Here is an 18,238-nt window from a genome sequence, read left to right on the forward strand (position 1 = left end):
CCCGTTTTGTTTTTTTACTTTAAAATAAGATATGTGCAGTATGCATAGGAATTTGTTCATAGTTTTTTTTTATAGTCCGGCCCTCCAATGGTCTGAGGGACAGTGAACTGGCCCCCTGTGTAAAAAGTTTGGGGACCCCTGCTCTAGAGCTAAGGTGATTGGAGCAGTGTCAGAAACCAGATTCTTGCAAGTGTGAGGGAGGCTATGCATGCAGAAGTTAGTAGCCAAGTACTAGTAGCAGCACAGAGTTTTCTGAGCTCTCTTACCAGCCTAGAACATACAGTGGACCTTTTCCTAAAAAGCTGGAACCCACTGAGAGAATGATGCAATTAGTTAGTAGCATTAGAGCTCAGCATGAGCAGTCTTTCTGCAGAGAAGTGCTGGAAGAGCAGTGATTTGGGTTACCAGGTGAGCTTAAATTATAGTAAGCCACGTGAGTAGAGTTTGAGGAAGTCTATTATTAATGAGGAGGGAAGGGTGGATGCAGAGAGGACCTGAGTCATGTTAATGGCCAAATATTTGAGTTTAATTTCACATATTCCTGCTGAGACCTCCAGACCTGCCCCAGATGCAAAACCTGCCTCCAGGTTTCACTCTTTCTGAATCCCCCCCCCCCCCCCCGCCTGGATTTCCATGGCTTTGTTTATCAATACTAAAGTTCTCATTTCTGAAGGTGACACGAATGAGCTTCCATGTCCTACAAACAAGAGTCTTCCTGAAAGTTGCAGTGGGTGAGCGGAGGAAGATGAAATCCTGCCCGCTGTATGCAGTTCAGCTGAAGCAGAGGGTAGGAGAGGCGATGAATGGTGAAGTTGTAGAGGCGGAGGGGCCAGGCCTTGAGGGGCTTGAACACTGAGGACTTGATCAGCTTTGTGCTTTACTTTGGAATCTGTCAATAGCTTATGATATGACCTTTGACCATTTGCCTTCTTTGACCTACACTTGTCTCATTTGTAAAATTAGGATATTGGTTCAGGCAAGCATAACAATTATTCCCATCTCTAAAAGTATTAATATACTGTTTACGTTATACCAAGGAAGCAGCGACTTACCTTGCTACCTCATCCAGAAACCATTGGTTTTAGGAGCTTGAGGCGTTGCTGAGTGGTAGGAGGACAGATCCAGAGCACGTCTACCCACCTGAAGTGACCTTTTCTAAAACTTTGCGAGGCTTCTAGACAGCATGGCCTCATTTATAATCATGAAGACTGAGGGATAAGGGAAATCCTGATTCATTTCATCTTGGATGAAGTTTGACTTTAAAATATCATACTCAGCTGTACAGTTCGTGAAAACAGCGGCAGTATCACCCTTGTGTATCATTCTGTCTACCCCTAGAGGTTGCCCATTGTGTGCGATTTAATACATATTTGTTAAATAAATGAAGGAACAACAATGCAAATGACAGCTGTTAACTGGAAGTATTGTGATCATTTCACAATGCAAACAAATATTAGGTCATTATTTTGTACACCATTGACTGATATTTTAACATACTCTACATTAGTTATCCTCTTGGTTATTGTGGGCAAACAGACAATTCCTAATGAAACCAGCCAATCTTTTTCAGTCCTGAGAGACCTCTGTTCCGAAATGGCCTGAGGCCCCAACCCTGCCCATAATCAGAGAGAAGTGCAAGTGGGAACCCATAAGAGGATGTAGTGTGGGAGTGGGTTGAAGGTTTGCAAAGCAGAGAGCCAGCAGTCTCAGTGAGGCACAAAGCAGGAGCCTACATGTCCTGTTCTAGAAGAAATATCCAGCCAACACCTCCAGCTGATGGAGGGTAAAGTACAGGAGAAGGAGGCAAGCAGCATATATGTCCTTCTCCAATACTAGCTCATTCTTTTCTAACTATTGTGCTCAGCCCAACTGTGATATCATAGACCTCAAACTAATAAAAAAAAAGTTTTTTTAGAATCCTTATGTGCAATACACATGTTTCCATAAACTTTAATTATACTTTTAAGTGCTACTTATTAGCAAATATTAACTAAAGATTACTAAAATATGGCAAGAGAATGAGCTATTAAGGAAACCATATCACACTGTTTTTGTATGTGTGTTTTGGGGTTTTTTGTTTGTTTGACTTTTTTGTTTTTCTGCCAAAGATTAACCCAAGAAAAATAAAGCATCTGTTTCCCAGACCTTCTGCCCCAGGAAAAATAGACTTCTAGTATTATTCTAAGTAGACTTTATACACTACCTCACTCTTACTAGTAAATCAATTTTGAGCTTCAGGACCATTAAAGGGATTGATACGGGCTCTGGGAGTTGGAAAAGGCTGAGTTGACTGGACTAAAGGGACAAGGCAGAGGATGAGAAAGGAAGAAACTTGGGGTGTGTAAGCCCAATAGATGCTCAGGGTGGATTTGCTCTCTGGTGTGGGGCTGCATGGTGCACCTGGTGAGGCTGAACAACGGGCTTGGCTGCCTGGAAACTGCATGAGATTTGGGGTATAGTTTTGATGTGAAGAACTGGAGACACCTTGTCAAAATGTACTAATGGCCGCCTTATCATAAAACTCGGCAGTGACACTAATGGATGAAAGGTAGGTTATTCCCTAAGTGTCCTGGCTTGCTTTAGTCTAGAGACTCTCAATAGACCCTAGGAATGTTGTGAGCCTTCCACTCTTATAATGATATTTGGCCTCTCAACAACCTGGCAAATAGGAACTTAGAGCTAGAATTTAAAAGTAATATTAATTTTCCTGTATCTGAGTGTCATGGATTGGATTGATAACTTCATATTTGTTGGTCATAAACTAAAGTTAGCAGATTATTAATGCTTGCTGAAGGCTAGTTCAGCATTTTACTAATAAGTCTGGCAGAGACATACTAATTTGGCTTCTAGTCTGTTAGATATTAGGAACTCCTACCAGTTATAGAAAGGACACATGGTTTTCTGTGTATCATCAGTATTGATTGGAGTTTCCATCTGCCAGTATTCTAGCTTTTTAATTATTTTATTAATTTTTAATTTTACTGTTGATTTTGCTTCATTCTTATCATTTTAGTGTGCTGTGATTTGTTCAGTTAACCCAATGGTGAAAAATTATGCATATTTTTTCTTTCTGTCTTTCTTTATTTCGTTCTTTCTTTCTTCTTTAATTTCTTTCAAGTGAGAGGAGGAAAAATAGATAGACTCCCGCATGTACCCCAATGGGGATCCACCTGGCAACCCGTCTTGGGCCGATGCTTGAGTACTAAGCTATTTTTAGTGCCCGAGGCCAACACCCAGACCAAGTGAGCCACTGATTGTGGTAGGGAAAGAGGGAGAAGAGAATGGAAGGTGGGGAGAAGCAGATGGTCACTTCTCCTGTGTGCCCTGATTGGGAATCAAACCCAGGATGTCCATATGCTGGGTCTACATTCTATTCACTGAGCCAATGGCTAGAGCCAATGATGCATATTTTCATTAACAAAATTTCACCCTATAATTTCCTCATATAAAAATATATTTTTAGATATCTGATGGTGCCTGAAATATCAAACATTCATTTCTTATTGCTAAAACAGATGTTTATATAATCATCTACACTCTTATCTCATTTAGCTTGAGTAGTGGTATTTGGTTATGATTGTCAAATTTTTTGTTCTGCTGTAATTTGGAATTGTGGGATAGGTAGAGTGAGGGTCCTCTACTTTGATAATGGAGCCTTTATCAATAAGTTTGGGGGCTGCTATTCAGAAACATAACCTTCCTGCTATCTCTGAGGCCTGTGTCTTCCTCTCCATTTATTCTTTCTCTTTTCTTTTGTCCCCATAAGTTCCAGAGACAAGAGATAAAACTTCAGTTGATCAGTTCCAGTGTTTTAACCATATATATTGTATTTGTTATATAAGATATGAAGAGGTACTAGATTATATAAACTGAAAAAAATTTTTTGACACATCAGCAGCAAAAATATTATAAACTAAAATACTTTCGATAATTTATATAAATTTTAATTCCTACCTTGCAATTAAAACTTTTTGTAGTATTAATTCTAAAATTGGATTTGGGGGGTAATGTTTTCTATTTAGGGAAATATTACTTTTTAATACTTAAAAATTTAGAAAATAAATGCTGTTGTAATCACTACCCACAATGAATAAATGTTAATGTTTCATATTTCCTTTATTTTTTTAAAATAAAATATTACTGATATAACTGTAGCCTCTTTTTACCCAGTCTTATTTGCCTCCTTCCCAGAGGCACACATACTCACAATTTGATATGCATCAACATTTAATAGATATCTTTATACTTTTATTGCGTTTAGGTATGTAACAATAAAATAAAATGTTGTTGTATGGTTTTTAATTTACTTAAATATCACTATAATGCACCTATCACTCTGCAACTTTGTTTTCTCATTGAACATTATGTTTTAGAGTTTTATTTACACATATATATCTAGTTTATTTTATCTAGTTCATTCATTATACAAGACTCATAGTATCTTTATGCAAACATACCACATTTTATTTGTCCATTCCCCTAGCAATGGACCAATAAAATACACAGAATTCTGTAAGTTATCAACTTAACTATTATTTTCTGTAGAAAGCTTTTTCTGTCCTTCCCTTCCTTCCATCATTAAGTTCTGTTAAATGCCCTGCCTCTTTCTCCCTTGGCCGCACATATCATAGGCTCCATTACATACTATTAAAAAACGTCTCCCTTTGTCTTAGACTACAGACTACTTCAGATCAGGAGCCCATAATCTGTTTTGTTCATTGTTCACGGGGTAGCCTCTTGGCCAGCACTGTGTATGACACATGGTCAGCACTTTTTGATAAACAAATGAATGAATGAATGAATGAATGATCCTGTGCCATAAAGTAACCTGCGTCAATGCTGATGTGGCTTAGAATGAAAACCCCAAACTAAACACTCCCCTGAAGTCTACCTGCTCGACCTACTTGTTCCTTCAAGTTGACTAATGGAAGTTTTTTTACCAGTTGAAGTTAGAACAAATTAAGCTAATGGATATAATATTCTCAATTTCAACTTTGTTAAACCTTTGCCACTTGGTACCACTTGCTTATATTAAAATCAAATGTTAAAGGGTATCTGCTTTAGTTCTAAATTGTAAATTTGTTTTAAATTGAATAAATCACAGTTTTCATAATAAGCACCTGCACTTCCAGATAACCTGCCACTCAAATAAGTTTGAGAACCACTGTGTTTGCTACATAAAAATGTAGGCACTCAAGTAGCTCATTGCTTTCATAAATAATGCTTTTAAAAAAATACTTCAAAACAGTAAATTTCTAGAGTTTAAAACTATATTACACACATTAGCTTCTTTATTCTGCACAATAATTCTAAAATGTAGGTATTATTATCATTCCTGCTTCACAGATGAGGAAACTGAAGTCTGAAAAAATTAAGTGATTTTCCCCAAATCATAGAAGTAGTTAGAGATGGAGTTAGGATTCTTACCCATTATGTAATATAGCCTCCCTACAGACACACATTTTAATTTACTAGACAGTTGTTATTTGTCTGCAAAGTATCTTTGTAGAAGGCTACTGTGAACTGATGAAAGAGTATTAACCCATGGCAAGGGGTTGGAGGGAGGGTTATAACTTTTTTAATGCTTCATCTAGTAATTCATTCACTCAACCGTTATTGAATATTTAGTTTGTTTTAAGCATCGGATAAAAAAGAAAGACATGGTCTCTACCACTGAGTTGTTTATAGTACTGCACTCAAATAATTATGATTCAGTCTTCCAGAATTCCAAAAAAGAAATATGCAAAGTCTATGGGAGTCAGAGGAGTACACGAAAGTATTGGAAGGTTACACAAGTCTTTGTGATATGGTATTTTAGCTTAATCTGTGAAATTGTGTAGAATGAAAGAATCATGATGAAAGATCTGGCTCAAAGATCTTAATTTTATATCTGATGTGACTTTTGGCAACTAACAGTATATCTGAGTCTTAGTCAACAAAAATATATATAGTCCTCATAGAAGTTGATGGACTAGTGAAGTAAAATAAAGCATATACATTATATATAACAATGGGGTAATTACTATTATTCTTGTTACAGATCTTACAGAAGGGGTTCATAAGCTGAGCAGCTCCCTTCCCTGGCAAAGCCCCAAAGAAAATCTTAGTGATGCAACAAGCCCATAATTGGCTATCACGTTCAGTTATACTGCACCTAGACTATAGGATATTGCTTTTTTAAACGTATATGGTAGATACGAATGACTGATCTTCAGACTCCTGTCCCAAGTTATCCTTAGAAGCAAGGCTGAGGCTATAGATGGGTGCCCTTAATCTGGAGGAGTTCTGTGCTGCTTTGGAGACCCGATGATTGGCAGCGACACTGGGGAGAAAGCGGGTGGGGGAAGAAGTAGTGAGTGAAAAGACCCGAGACTCCAGGCCTGTGATCTCTGTCTATCCTCCCCCCTCCCAGTTTTACTACTTTGGGTCCTTTGTCAGGTCCAAATTTTCTAGTTTTTTTTCCTTTAGAGTCCTTGTAGCATCTTCCTAACAATAAAAACTATTATTAACAGTTTCTTTGGGTTGCTTAATTTTACTGTTATGGATATGCCTACACTTGATTTAGCCAAACTTGCACAAAAATTTTCTCTAAACTATTTCTGACTGAGTTGGAACCAGTAACACTGTCTCCTTTTGCTTGTCACTCTTCTAAGTTCTGCGAGTCTATTCACTCATTTAATCCCAATGATGTTCCTGTGAGTTAGTCACTGTTATCACCACAGTTTTACTAACAGGAACACCAGAGCAGAAGAACACAAAGTAGAAAGTCCAAAATCCGGCTGATGGTCATGGAAGAGCTGAAATTTGAATCCTGGCAATGTCTTATGTGCTCTGAACCACCATGCTATTCTGTACCTGTAGAGAATATCTAGCCAATGGCTATCTACATGGTGTTTATGGGAAGGAAGGAAATTTTATGTTGGCCAACAATCAATCTTCTGGCCTGTGCTGTGGTACCAGTAGTTTTAGTCACACTAACATGTTATGTTTGGTCTGAATCTTTCGATTGGTGTCTAGAGAGCAAAAGGGAAAGAAGATCATAAATAGATCAATATATGATTGGCTTGTTTTGATTACTCTGTAGCTCTCAGTTTTCCAAGATGACACATTGGTTGTAGCAATTTCCTGGTACAATTTGAAGGTATTAACTCACCCCAGTAATTTGAAAAAGAGTGAGGGAGACAAGAGGCCAGAGAGGTGAAAACAAGCATCAAGCAGAGTGAAAGTTTCAGAAGAAAAAATGTGGTCAGGCCCAGGAATGTGGAGTAGGTAAACAATTTATACGCCACTTCATATTTTTTATTTTTTTAACTTAGCAAAAAGAAAAAAATTTCAAGAAGAGATTAAAAAGTGAGTATTAAGCTGATTAGAGGAGGTTGCTGATGACTACCCCTTTATCAATATTTCTTGGAGTCCCCCATGCCTTGCTTGATCATTTAACTAATGCCTTCTAATTTCTTTACCAAATAGCCACACTGAACACATTAATAATGTTATTGATCAGGCCCAGCTGATTCAAACACTATGTATTACAGAGCAGGATGTTTTGTTAAGGTAACAAATAAGAAAGAGATTTTTAAAAAAAGTATTTTAGTTACCAGCAAAAAGAAGGAGTTTTAGGTTTCAGGTGTCAGAGTTATTCCACATACACATTATTGGCTCAAATGGAGTTCTGTCTTGGGGAACTATGAAAATAAAATCTGTAAGGCTGCAATTATCCAATGGCAAGAAAATCCATTAAAATAGAGAAAGGGAAAAGCAAATCATGTTCTCTCAATATGTATCCCAGTTAGGTTGCAGTTATTGATTTAATCTTGGACAGAGGAGCTTTAAATCTCCCTCAATACACTAGTCTGTATATCTTTTTAACTTCTCTATCGGTGCTTTCATCTCTGGGTCCAAAATCAAGCACAACATGCACAAACCATTTTAATACGTTCTCGTGTCACTAGGAACATGTTTGTTCAGAAAGGTCTCCCCAGCATTATGCTTTTGTTGGGTTTGGCAGATAGTCCTTCTAATAATTAAAACATCCCACTCTTCCCCTCACATGGTCACCTGGCCCGAAAGCCATTGTAGATGACAATCTTTTGTTTATTTCTTCTTTGGAGTACTAGCCTCCATTTCTGAAATCCTGCCTGCAAATTGTGTATAATAACCTATGTCGGAGTGATTCTTTAAGGTTTTCAAGGCCTTGTGTCAGGAGTGCAGGAACTTGGGTCATGCACCAGACAGGCCTCCTGGAATTGAATCTGTCTTGTGAGGCTCTCTAAGTGTTTGATGTGTACATTAAAGTGAGAGAAGCGCTGCTCCACAAAATGGGAACAGAGGCTGACATCACTAGTACAGTAGTGATGCAACTGGACAGAGACTATCAGTCTTTCTTCATTTTGCTCATATAAATATAAAACATTTTACTGAGGCAATGCTTGTGCAAGTCGGTAGTTACCAAAAACTTGTATTCTTGAGTTGAGCTGTATTTATTTTTGGACAGAATAGCATGAATAACGGTGTAGAAGAGGGTGAAATGGTAAATTAAGGGGTTGATTTGACTGGAGAAAGTTCAACCCAACCAGGTGTGAGGACAACATCAAGTCTCATCCACTGGCTTTGGTCTTTAACTGTCACTTTTATTTATCATTTTCTTAACTCCCATTGACAACTCATGGAACACCAGACATGATTAGCGGTTAATTGTTTTGGCATGATGCTTGATATTAGCACTTTAGCTATTAGTAGCATTGATCCAGGAACATTTCTTATTTCTTCTTAAAATATTTCTTTGTCAGGTTTGTAGGCTTCCTATGTCTGGATCATTATCATATAGAATAAGGTAAGAGAAAGAATATATGAATAATTCTGTTTTATAAAAACAAGCATATACTACATGTAGGCATTGACATGAAAATATTACAGAAAAATAGATTAAGTTGCTAAATTTATGATCATTAATATTCATAGAATTGTTCACTGGGCTATAAGGATAGTTACAGAGACTATATTTTCTGTACCCCAAATTAGAACATATATGACCAAGAACAAAATAAGTAAAAATGGAATTATTCTGGGAAATCTGATCAGTTCATCAATTATTCACAAATAAAACAAAGATTCTAAAATAATTGCAATGGACAGGCCCATGGTGGAATGAAATAAAACTCATTATTTTGGGGTTAACTTTCTAAACTTTTATAAGACTCAATATGCATGTTATGGTTTTAGTTGAAATATAATGTACATAAAGAAAGGTATATATTATCTTAAATATATCACTTAGTTCATTTCCACAGAAGTAACACATTCATCAAGAAACAGAATGGTCCTACCTGACCAGGCGGTGGCGCAGTGGATAAAGCATTGGACTGGGATGTGAAGGACCCAGGTTCAATACCCCGAGGTTGCCAGCTTGAACATGGGCTCTTCAGCTTGAGTGCAGAGTCTCTGGCTTGAACCCCAAGGTCACTGGCTTGAGCAACAGACCACTGGCTCAGCTGGAGCCTTCCCCTCCCACCCCTTCAAGGCAAATATGAGAAAGCAATCAATGAACAACTAAGGTGCTGCAAAGGATTAATGCTTCTCATCTCTCTCCCTTCCTGTCTGACTTTTCCTCTCTGTCTCTCTAGCTAAAACAAAACAAAACAAAAAAACCAGAATAGGCCCAAATCCGGAGAAGCCCCTTATGTGCTTCCTTTTAACTACTATCCTGCCTTTTAACAGCATAATTGTTTTAGCTGGTTTTGTACTTTTATATAAACAAAATCATATAACATATCCTTTTTTTCTTTCAACATTGTTTTTGAGGTATGCTTAAACCACTGTGTGTAGTTTAAGTTAATTCATTGTAATTGCTGTTAAGAATCCCACGAGTGAGTATATAACACTTTATTCCTTCTACTTTTGATGAACATGTAGGTAGTTTTAGTTTTTGGATATTACAATAGTGCTGTTCTGAATATTCTAATACATATCTTGGGTGAACATAGGTGTTTGTGTTAGGTATCTCCCTGAGAGTGGAACTGCTGGATACACAATGTTTTGCTCTAATTAGTAGATTCTGCCAACTAAATGGTTGTACCTATGCGCACTCCAGTACAGTATATGCTATCAAGGTTTTACACATCCTCTCCAGCAGCTGCTGTCATTTGACTAATCAAAATTTTAGCCATTCTGCATGTACAGTGATGTCACATTTAGATTTTGGCTTGAATTTTGATATGGCTTTTTTTGAACCAAGATTCAGGGAGAATATTTTGCTGAATCTCTATTATAAGTGGTCACAGTTCTCTGTGCCATGTTAAGTCAGGTAACACCAGGCATTATTTGAGAGGTCCAAAATGTTAATTTGCTGGAAATTATCTACTTCATGAATTACTTCAAGTTTTACATGAAATTTCCACCTTTATTTATTTGTTTAAAAAGTTTTAACTGACTGATTTTAGTGAGAGAGGAAGGGAGAGGGAGAGAGAGACAGGAACGTTGATCTGTACCTGTGTGTGCCCTGTTGGAGGATTGCACTGGCAACCTCTGTGCTTCTGGACAATGCTCTAACCAACCAAGTGACCTGGCCAGGGCTCCACCTTTTTTTAAAACTGAAAATCCTAGGATGACATTGGTTCACAAAGCCATACAAGGTTCAAATTCACAATTCAACAAATCACCATCTGCCCACTGCAGCATGCACCCTTTGCCCCTAGCAACATCTTTCTGTCCATATTTTCCCCATATCTGCCCACCTCTACTTAGCCCTCAACCTCCTTCCCTTCTGGCCAGCACCACACTGATGACTGTGTCTTATGTGTTAAGTATGCACGGCTTTTTTGGCTAATCCCTTCACCTCCTTTCATCCAATCCTCCCAACCCCCTGAAATTTCTACTTTTAACATTTATCCTATAAGGGCATTGGGGAACTGTGTACCTATTGTCTAAGCTAGACAATTATGCAGCTTGTAGAAATTACTTAAGTAATAAATGGATATATGTAATCTGATGAACTCATCACTATTATTTATCACCTGATGGTAGAAGGTTCTTGAAAATTACAAACATAATTTGATGGGAGTGTGTTAGTGAATAGAACAGGGAAAGTAGGGGAATGAGTAGGCAATGAGGCAGGGAAGTGAGGACATGTCAAGCACAAAGCACTACATGAACAAATGAGGCCCTTCAAGAGGCCTGGGGTTCCAGGGGGCTTGCCATCATGGAGAACAAGGAGTAACCCAGGAGAGTGTTATTGCCTTAGTAGTCTAGGCTACAAACAAACTAGTTGAGAGTTTTACCCACGATTGGCCTGACTGCAATAGACAGGTGCAGATTCTTCTGTATATGGAGAAATAGCCTTATAGTCCTAGGCAGCAAATGTTCATCAACTTCAAATTACACCTCAAATGCTGCTGGTGTCTGGGCCATTGATGGATGAGCTAGGGCTTTCCAGGTCTAATGCTGAGTAATGCAAATTAGATTCTCCTGAGTTATGCCTAGTGCAGCTGGAGGGCACAAAATAGTTGCCAGGGACATATTTCCATGCCAAATTCTTGCCAAAGTTGTTAATAGTATTGTACCCTGTACATGTGCAAGCATTCTTAGTTTTATTAATGACAATACTATGATTTTGCCCTTTCTTTCACCTTTTAATGTTTGAAGAGGGAATAACTTGGGTTTCATCCTGACTCTTCAGAAAGCTAAACTGAAAGGCATGCATTTAGTCCATCCTCCCACAATACAAGCAGTGAGAGGGATCCGTTCAGCTAAATCTCAGCAACTCTGTCTCTCCTAGACTTGCATGCTGTGGGGAATAGACAATGTGAAGAAGGGAAGAAGATACTTGAGTCTCCCAGCAAGAGAGGACCCTGGCGCGATGGGCACAAATTACATTGCTACACTTTTTTTAGGATTTATGGCTGGCCACCCATTCAACTCAGCCTTCATCCTCTGGTTCAGAAACACCCTGTAACTCCTTTCTGGGGTTGTACAGAGAAGTGATTGCATAAGAGTCATGCAATCACAGGTTATGAGTGAGAATATAATGGAAATAAAGAATGCTCTCCTTTCTACATTAAAAACAGAGGGAAAAAAGTGAAGATGGCTCTAGACTGAGCTGCTCTTACACTGTGACAACATTAATCTGTAAATTACATTAAAAAGTCAGTGTTAAAATATACGATAGATTTTGATAGCTGATAAATATTTAAAATTTTTTATTTATTGATTTAAGGGAGAAAGAGAGAAACATTGACTTATTGTTTCACTTATTTATGCACTCATTGGTTGATTCTTGTATGTGCCCTGACCCAGAATTGAACCCACAACCTTGGTGTATCTGGATGATGCTCTATCCAACTGGGATACCCAACCAAGGCCTAGATTTTTATTTTAAGCACCCTTACTATGTGCCTTACAAACTCCTGTAAACCATGTTAATTCAATCTAATTAGAGTCTGCACAAAATATGGGATTATTGTCACAGCCATATTAAAACATGATACAAAGATGTATATAACCAATTTTTACCCTTAAATCATGTCCTGCATACATTATTTAGGTTTCTGTGACAATATTAGAAAGATATTGCTTTGTCAAAAAAAATTATCAGCAGTCTATCATATACACTCATAGGAGAGAATGTTCTAGTAGGAATCTCAGGTGAAATGGATAGTACCAAGATTCACCTGGGCTTGTTAACCACTAGAGGGCAATATTGGCCATACACTTAAGGGATCTAACTCTTCTGTAGAGAGCAGCATAGCTATAGAATGGATCACTACACATACAGTCAAATTTTTGTTGAATATCCAATGTGTGCTGACATGCTGGTCTCCATGATAACTGTGGGCATGAATAAGATCTTATTATTAATCTTGAGGAGCATATAATTAAAAAAAGATATTATAATCACATATTGTTCATAATTGAACCATAAACTATATATTTAAAATTATACTTATGTGCCAATTGATAGGTTATATACCAATTTGATATTAAGAACATTAGAGATTCAAGTACTGTCACATAAAAACTACCCAAAGCATAAATGAAATTAGTCTGAAAGCCTGTTTGGCATAAATGAGTATTGGAGGCCAGAGTAAGTTATCTTTATTTTGTCTTGACTATAGAATAATATGACTTAAATAAATACAGCTTGCAAATTTTTTAATAGGTGAATATGACTTTTCTTCTAGTTTAAGTAGACTACTTATTTTTCCCTTAGTAGGACTCATAGTATTCATTAAATGTACTGGAGAAAGTTGAGAACAATTTCTTACTGAATTATTTATCATTTTTCTCTAGGATTAAAAATTACTTTTAATTTAAATGAAATATTAGCTTAATTAGTTATATAATAAATTAAGTTAGTGCTGAAGTCATTCAGTATAAAGCTTTTATTTTATTACTTTATTGACTAATGATTAGCATGAAAAGTTACCTCATGAATATCAGTTACTATTTATTAAGCACCTTCTAGATACTCTGAACAAACTCATCAAGTGAAAGTTCTTATTTTTTAACATGTATCATACACATCTTGGTATATTGTGATGTCAGGAAACCCAACTATTTTAGATTACAATGACATTTGGTTTGCATGTTTCTTAAACATCAAAGATTTTTTAAAATGTAGCACCCTTAAAACTGACAGCTTTTCAGTCAACATTGATTAAATTAAGCTCAGTTTGGAGAGTAGGGAATGAAGAAACTAGACTCGAGAAAATAAAAAAGTCTCAATTAGTGACATTATAGTTGTGACATGTGGACAAAAGCCAGATTAAGCAGATGCTATCATCAATTCATTTGTTGTCATGTTTACAGTGTGGCAACTGGCTCTAGAGACAGAAGATCTGGAAACGGTGCATTCTGGGACACTTTTTTTGTTTACTCCACAAATGATCATCAGTCATAATGATGCAGTGATATTGGTACTTGCGTCTGGAACTGTCAAAGCAAAAATCAAGGGGAACTGACGCATTAACACATGATGTTTCTTTTTTAAGAAATCACAAATATTACTGAAAGGCCTTCCCTCAAAATTTCTCAATTTTCCCAAAAGGAAAGTAAACTCTTCCCCTCTCACAAATATTTACAAGCATTTTAAATATATCAGCCACTTATTTATGACATATATACCTTAAGTAGTACAAGAGAATTCCATCAAGCAAAGAGATAAGCATGCATTACATGGCTTCTTTATTTAATTACAAAATACAAAAGCCCATTAGCAGGACGGCCTGTTGGCCTGGAGAGAGGATGCTGGCCTGCCATGTGGTGGACCTGCAGCTTTCTCTCCTGCTCCGGCTTGCCAAGCTGGCGGGGGCTCAGAGAGCAGGCATTGTACACACAGTCAGCCTTGAGAAAGAAATGTATAATGATCTGAACTCTGACAACTTCAATGTCCTCACATTAGGGAAATATACATATGAAAGTCCTGCAAAATACGGCTATGAAAAGCATTTTGTAAATGTTTTGTTTATGGAAGTTTGAATTAAATATCTTTATGGGAAAATAGATGCAATTATAATATATACCTGAAATCGAGTTTTGGTTCTGCTACCAGCTGTGTGATGAGGAAGAATTAATTTTAAATCACTTAAAATGCCTGGTTTCCCTATTTGTGATGGTGATAACTGGCCTGACTTAACCACAGGAAGTTTACGTGGATCAAGTGAGATTATGTATGAGAACAAAACCTTGTAGACTGAAAAGCAGATGTCCTTATTCTGGCACCCACAGCTGGTTTGGGGGCCTTTGCTGAAATTATATTCAGAATTGAGTGTGAGTGTTCTTATATATATATTTTCCTGGAGAGTTTACATCAACTTCTCAAAAGGGTTCTGGATCCCAATATATATTAAAAGAAAACCATTGCTGTAAAATACAAAATATGTATGATATTTTATTTTCACCATTATTCCATTAAATGATTCTTTTTGATTATTTTTAATCTGTTATTTCAGAGTTGTATGGTGATTTTAATTTCACCATTGATAATTAATACCACATCTGACAGGGGTCCCTCTCATATGCAAGGGAAGACAAAATAATGCTTTTGATGTAGATTATCCTACTTCTCAGGGTGAGGAATTTTTAAATGTACAATAATTTTAAAAGCCCGTAGTATTAAATATCCACAGGAAGGAGGAAAAAACCACTTGTAAGAAGTGCCTAGGACAGGGCACAATCCCTCTGCAAGGAGAGCCCTTCACAAGGGGGCATCTGCACTGACTGATTTCTATCAGACTTTCCTTTATCTCTAGTTCAATCTGCTTTATTTGAAACAAAAAACTATTACTGTTTTAAAATTATAAACTATTTCCAGTTTCTAGAAATTTTTCAGATACTGCAGACTTGCAAAGAGGAAAATTTCTTCTTTATCACCCATCTTCCCAATGCTAACTACTATTAAATGCAAAAACAATTAGTAACATTCTAAAATAATAACAGTAACTTTATTATTTGTTCAACTAGTATTTGTGGAGTATGGGCTGTGTCTGGCCCTCTGCTAGACAGACTTAGGGATTTTACAAAATGTAAAAGATGGGCTCAACTTCTGTCATGATGGCATTAACCATGAAGAAGGGGGCAGAGAAAAGCAAACAGGAGATGACTGTGCTGTGGGCTAAGTATGGCCTCAGACACAGGGTGCTGTAGGAAATTATAAGGGGACCATCTGAGCAAGGGAAGTAGATCTAAATTGAGATTTAGAGCAGGAGTGAATCGGCCATTTGGTGAGGTGGTGGAATAGTCATGTTTTATTTTAATACATGTATAAAAGTCACTTATTTGTATAATCAATTTTAGCAAACCTTGTTTTGGAGTTTTTCTTTTTTTAATTTTAATTTTGAAATTAGATTTAATGGGGTGACATCGATCAGTAAGAGTACATAGGTTTCAGGTGAACATCTCTATAGCATTTGAACTGTTGATTGTGTTGTGTGCCCATCACCCACAGTCAAATTTTCTGTCACCATATATTTGTCCCTCTTTACACCCTTCCCCCTCAAACCTTCCCCGGCATAACCACTTCACTTTTCTCCATGTCCATGAGTCTCAGTTTTATATCCTACCTATGTGAGAAATCATATAGTTCTTAGATTTTTCTGCTTTATTTATTTCACTAGTATAATCAAGGTCCATCCATGTTGTAGTAAATGGCAATGTATTATCATTTCTTATGGTTGAATAGAATTCCATTGTATACACGTACCACATCTTCTTTATGCAATCTTCTATTGAGGGACACTTTGGTTGTTTCGATGTCTTGGCCACTGTGAATAATTCTGCGATGAATGAACACAGGAGTGCACGTGTCTTTGTGTACCAATGTTTTTGAGTGTTTTGAGTAGATACCCAGTAGAGGGATTGCTGGGTCATATGGTAGTTCTATTCTCAATATTTTGAGGAACCACCATACTGTCTTCCATAATGGGCTATACCAGTTTACATTCCTACCAGTAATGAATGAGGGTTCCTTTTTCTCTACAACCTCTCCAACTTTTGTTATTACCTGTCTTGTTAGTAACAGCCAATATTACAGTTATGTGGTGGTATTTCATTCTAGTTTTGACTTGTATTTCTATACTAGCTAGCTAAGATGAGTATCTTTTCATATATCTGTTGGCCATGTGTATGTCCTCTTGGGAGAAGTGTCTGTTCAGGTCCTCTCCCCATTTTTTAATTGAGTTATTTGCTTGTTTGTTGCTGAGCTTTGTGAGTTCTTTATATATTTTGGATATTAACTCCTTATCAGAGCTGCTGTTTGTGAATATCATTGGAGTTTTTTATAAACATCTTATCTGTTCCACTAAATCATTGACTGATCTCATGGTTGTTATACAAAATTCTTTCTACCTACACAGAATCCAAATTTTACACACCTCCAGTGGCACTAACCATGGTACCAATTCACCTTTCAAAGTTCCGTAACCATTTGAACCCATGTCCATCTGTAAAATGTATAAAGCAGAATTGACTTAGACTTGGTCATAGAATTGTTCTGTTTCATCTGCACAGGATTTATTCTTCTTAAGCAGATTTCAAAAAAATTAGAGGCAAGAAACATATATACTTTTGTACCCTATAGTACAGTATTATGCCCTATTTTTTTTTACTGAAACCCACAAAAAAAATGTTTACTCTGGGATCAAGTATGCATGTATAAAATGCACTCTGATGTTTTCTATTTCATTCCATTCTGTTTCATTTTCTTTAAAAGAATACTAGTGTGACTCACCAAATTGATATAATGGCCCTAAATTGATTTCTTTAAGGATCTCAGCCCACAATTTGAAAAATTCTTCTCTAGCATTTATAGCAAAATGTTGAGCATAGATGTAAGGGTCAATTAAAAAATAAACCCACTTGCTAATTGATCTGTTTAATCAAAATGTTACTTTCAGCCATACAGGAGGGAAGGCCTTTGAACTCACAACTTACGTTACCAGGTATTTAAGGAGGATAGGAAAGTGAAAGGGGCCAGAGCTATTCTTCTCAAGATTGTGATTTTTATCCGTCAGAGATATAACTCTTTTATCCCAGCATTAACTGAGATGCTAGGAGCAGAGTGGGGAAGTGAGGCAGTTATCATGTGGTCGCATTTCACAGCATCATTCCTTCTGTATATCTTGAAGTGATTTAATGGAGAATAAAGCCAAATGTACATAGATAATCAGGGCCTTATCAGTCATTATGAATTCTGCCACTTATCATTTTATTTGAGAGTTCACATCACAATATCTGGAGCTTGGGGACACACCGAGGAAGTGACTAATTCTGCAGGGGCTGTAGATGGTTGCAGAGAAGCAGAACAAGAATGGTGGACAATTATGAAAGTTTTCACAGAGTAAATAAGTAAGGATCTTTAAGGAATGATTTGGATGTTGCTGGTGAGGGAAGGGAGGAAGGGCATTATAGAGAAACCAACATTAACAAATTCACAATATGTGGTGGTGACAGGCGTGGTGACTGATAGACAGGAGTGAAAACAGAATGACAAAGGTAAATTCTTACAGAATCAAGTGACTGGTGATGACAAAAAAAGGAACTCAGAATGAAGAGGGCTCAGAGGTTTAGGAAGAAAGATAATACATTCGGCTTTAGACATGCCAGTCTCAGGGTTCATTTAAAGCGAACCATACTAGAAAAAATTACAAAGTCAATGCAAAATGCCATACAATTAGAATTATATAAAATCGTGCTACTATAAACTTTTATATGCTGATAGAATTACTTATGAAACTAATTCAAGTTG

Source organism: Saccopteryx bilineata, chromosome 2, assembly GCF_036850765.1.
Source record: "Saccopteryx bilineata isolate mSacBil1 chromosome 2, mSacBil1_pri_phased_curated, whole genome shotgun sequence".
NCBI lineage: Eukaryota > Metazoa > Chordata > Mammalia > Chiroptera > Emballonuridae > Saccopteryx > Saccopteryx bilineata.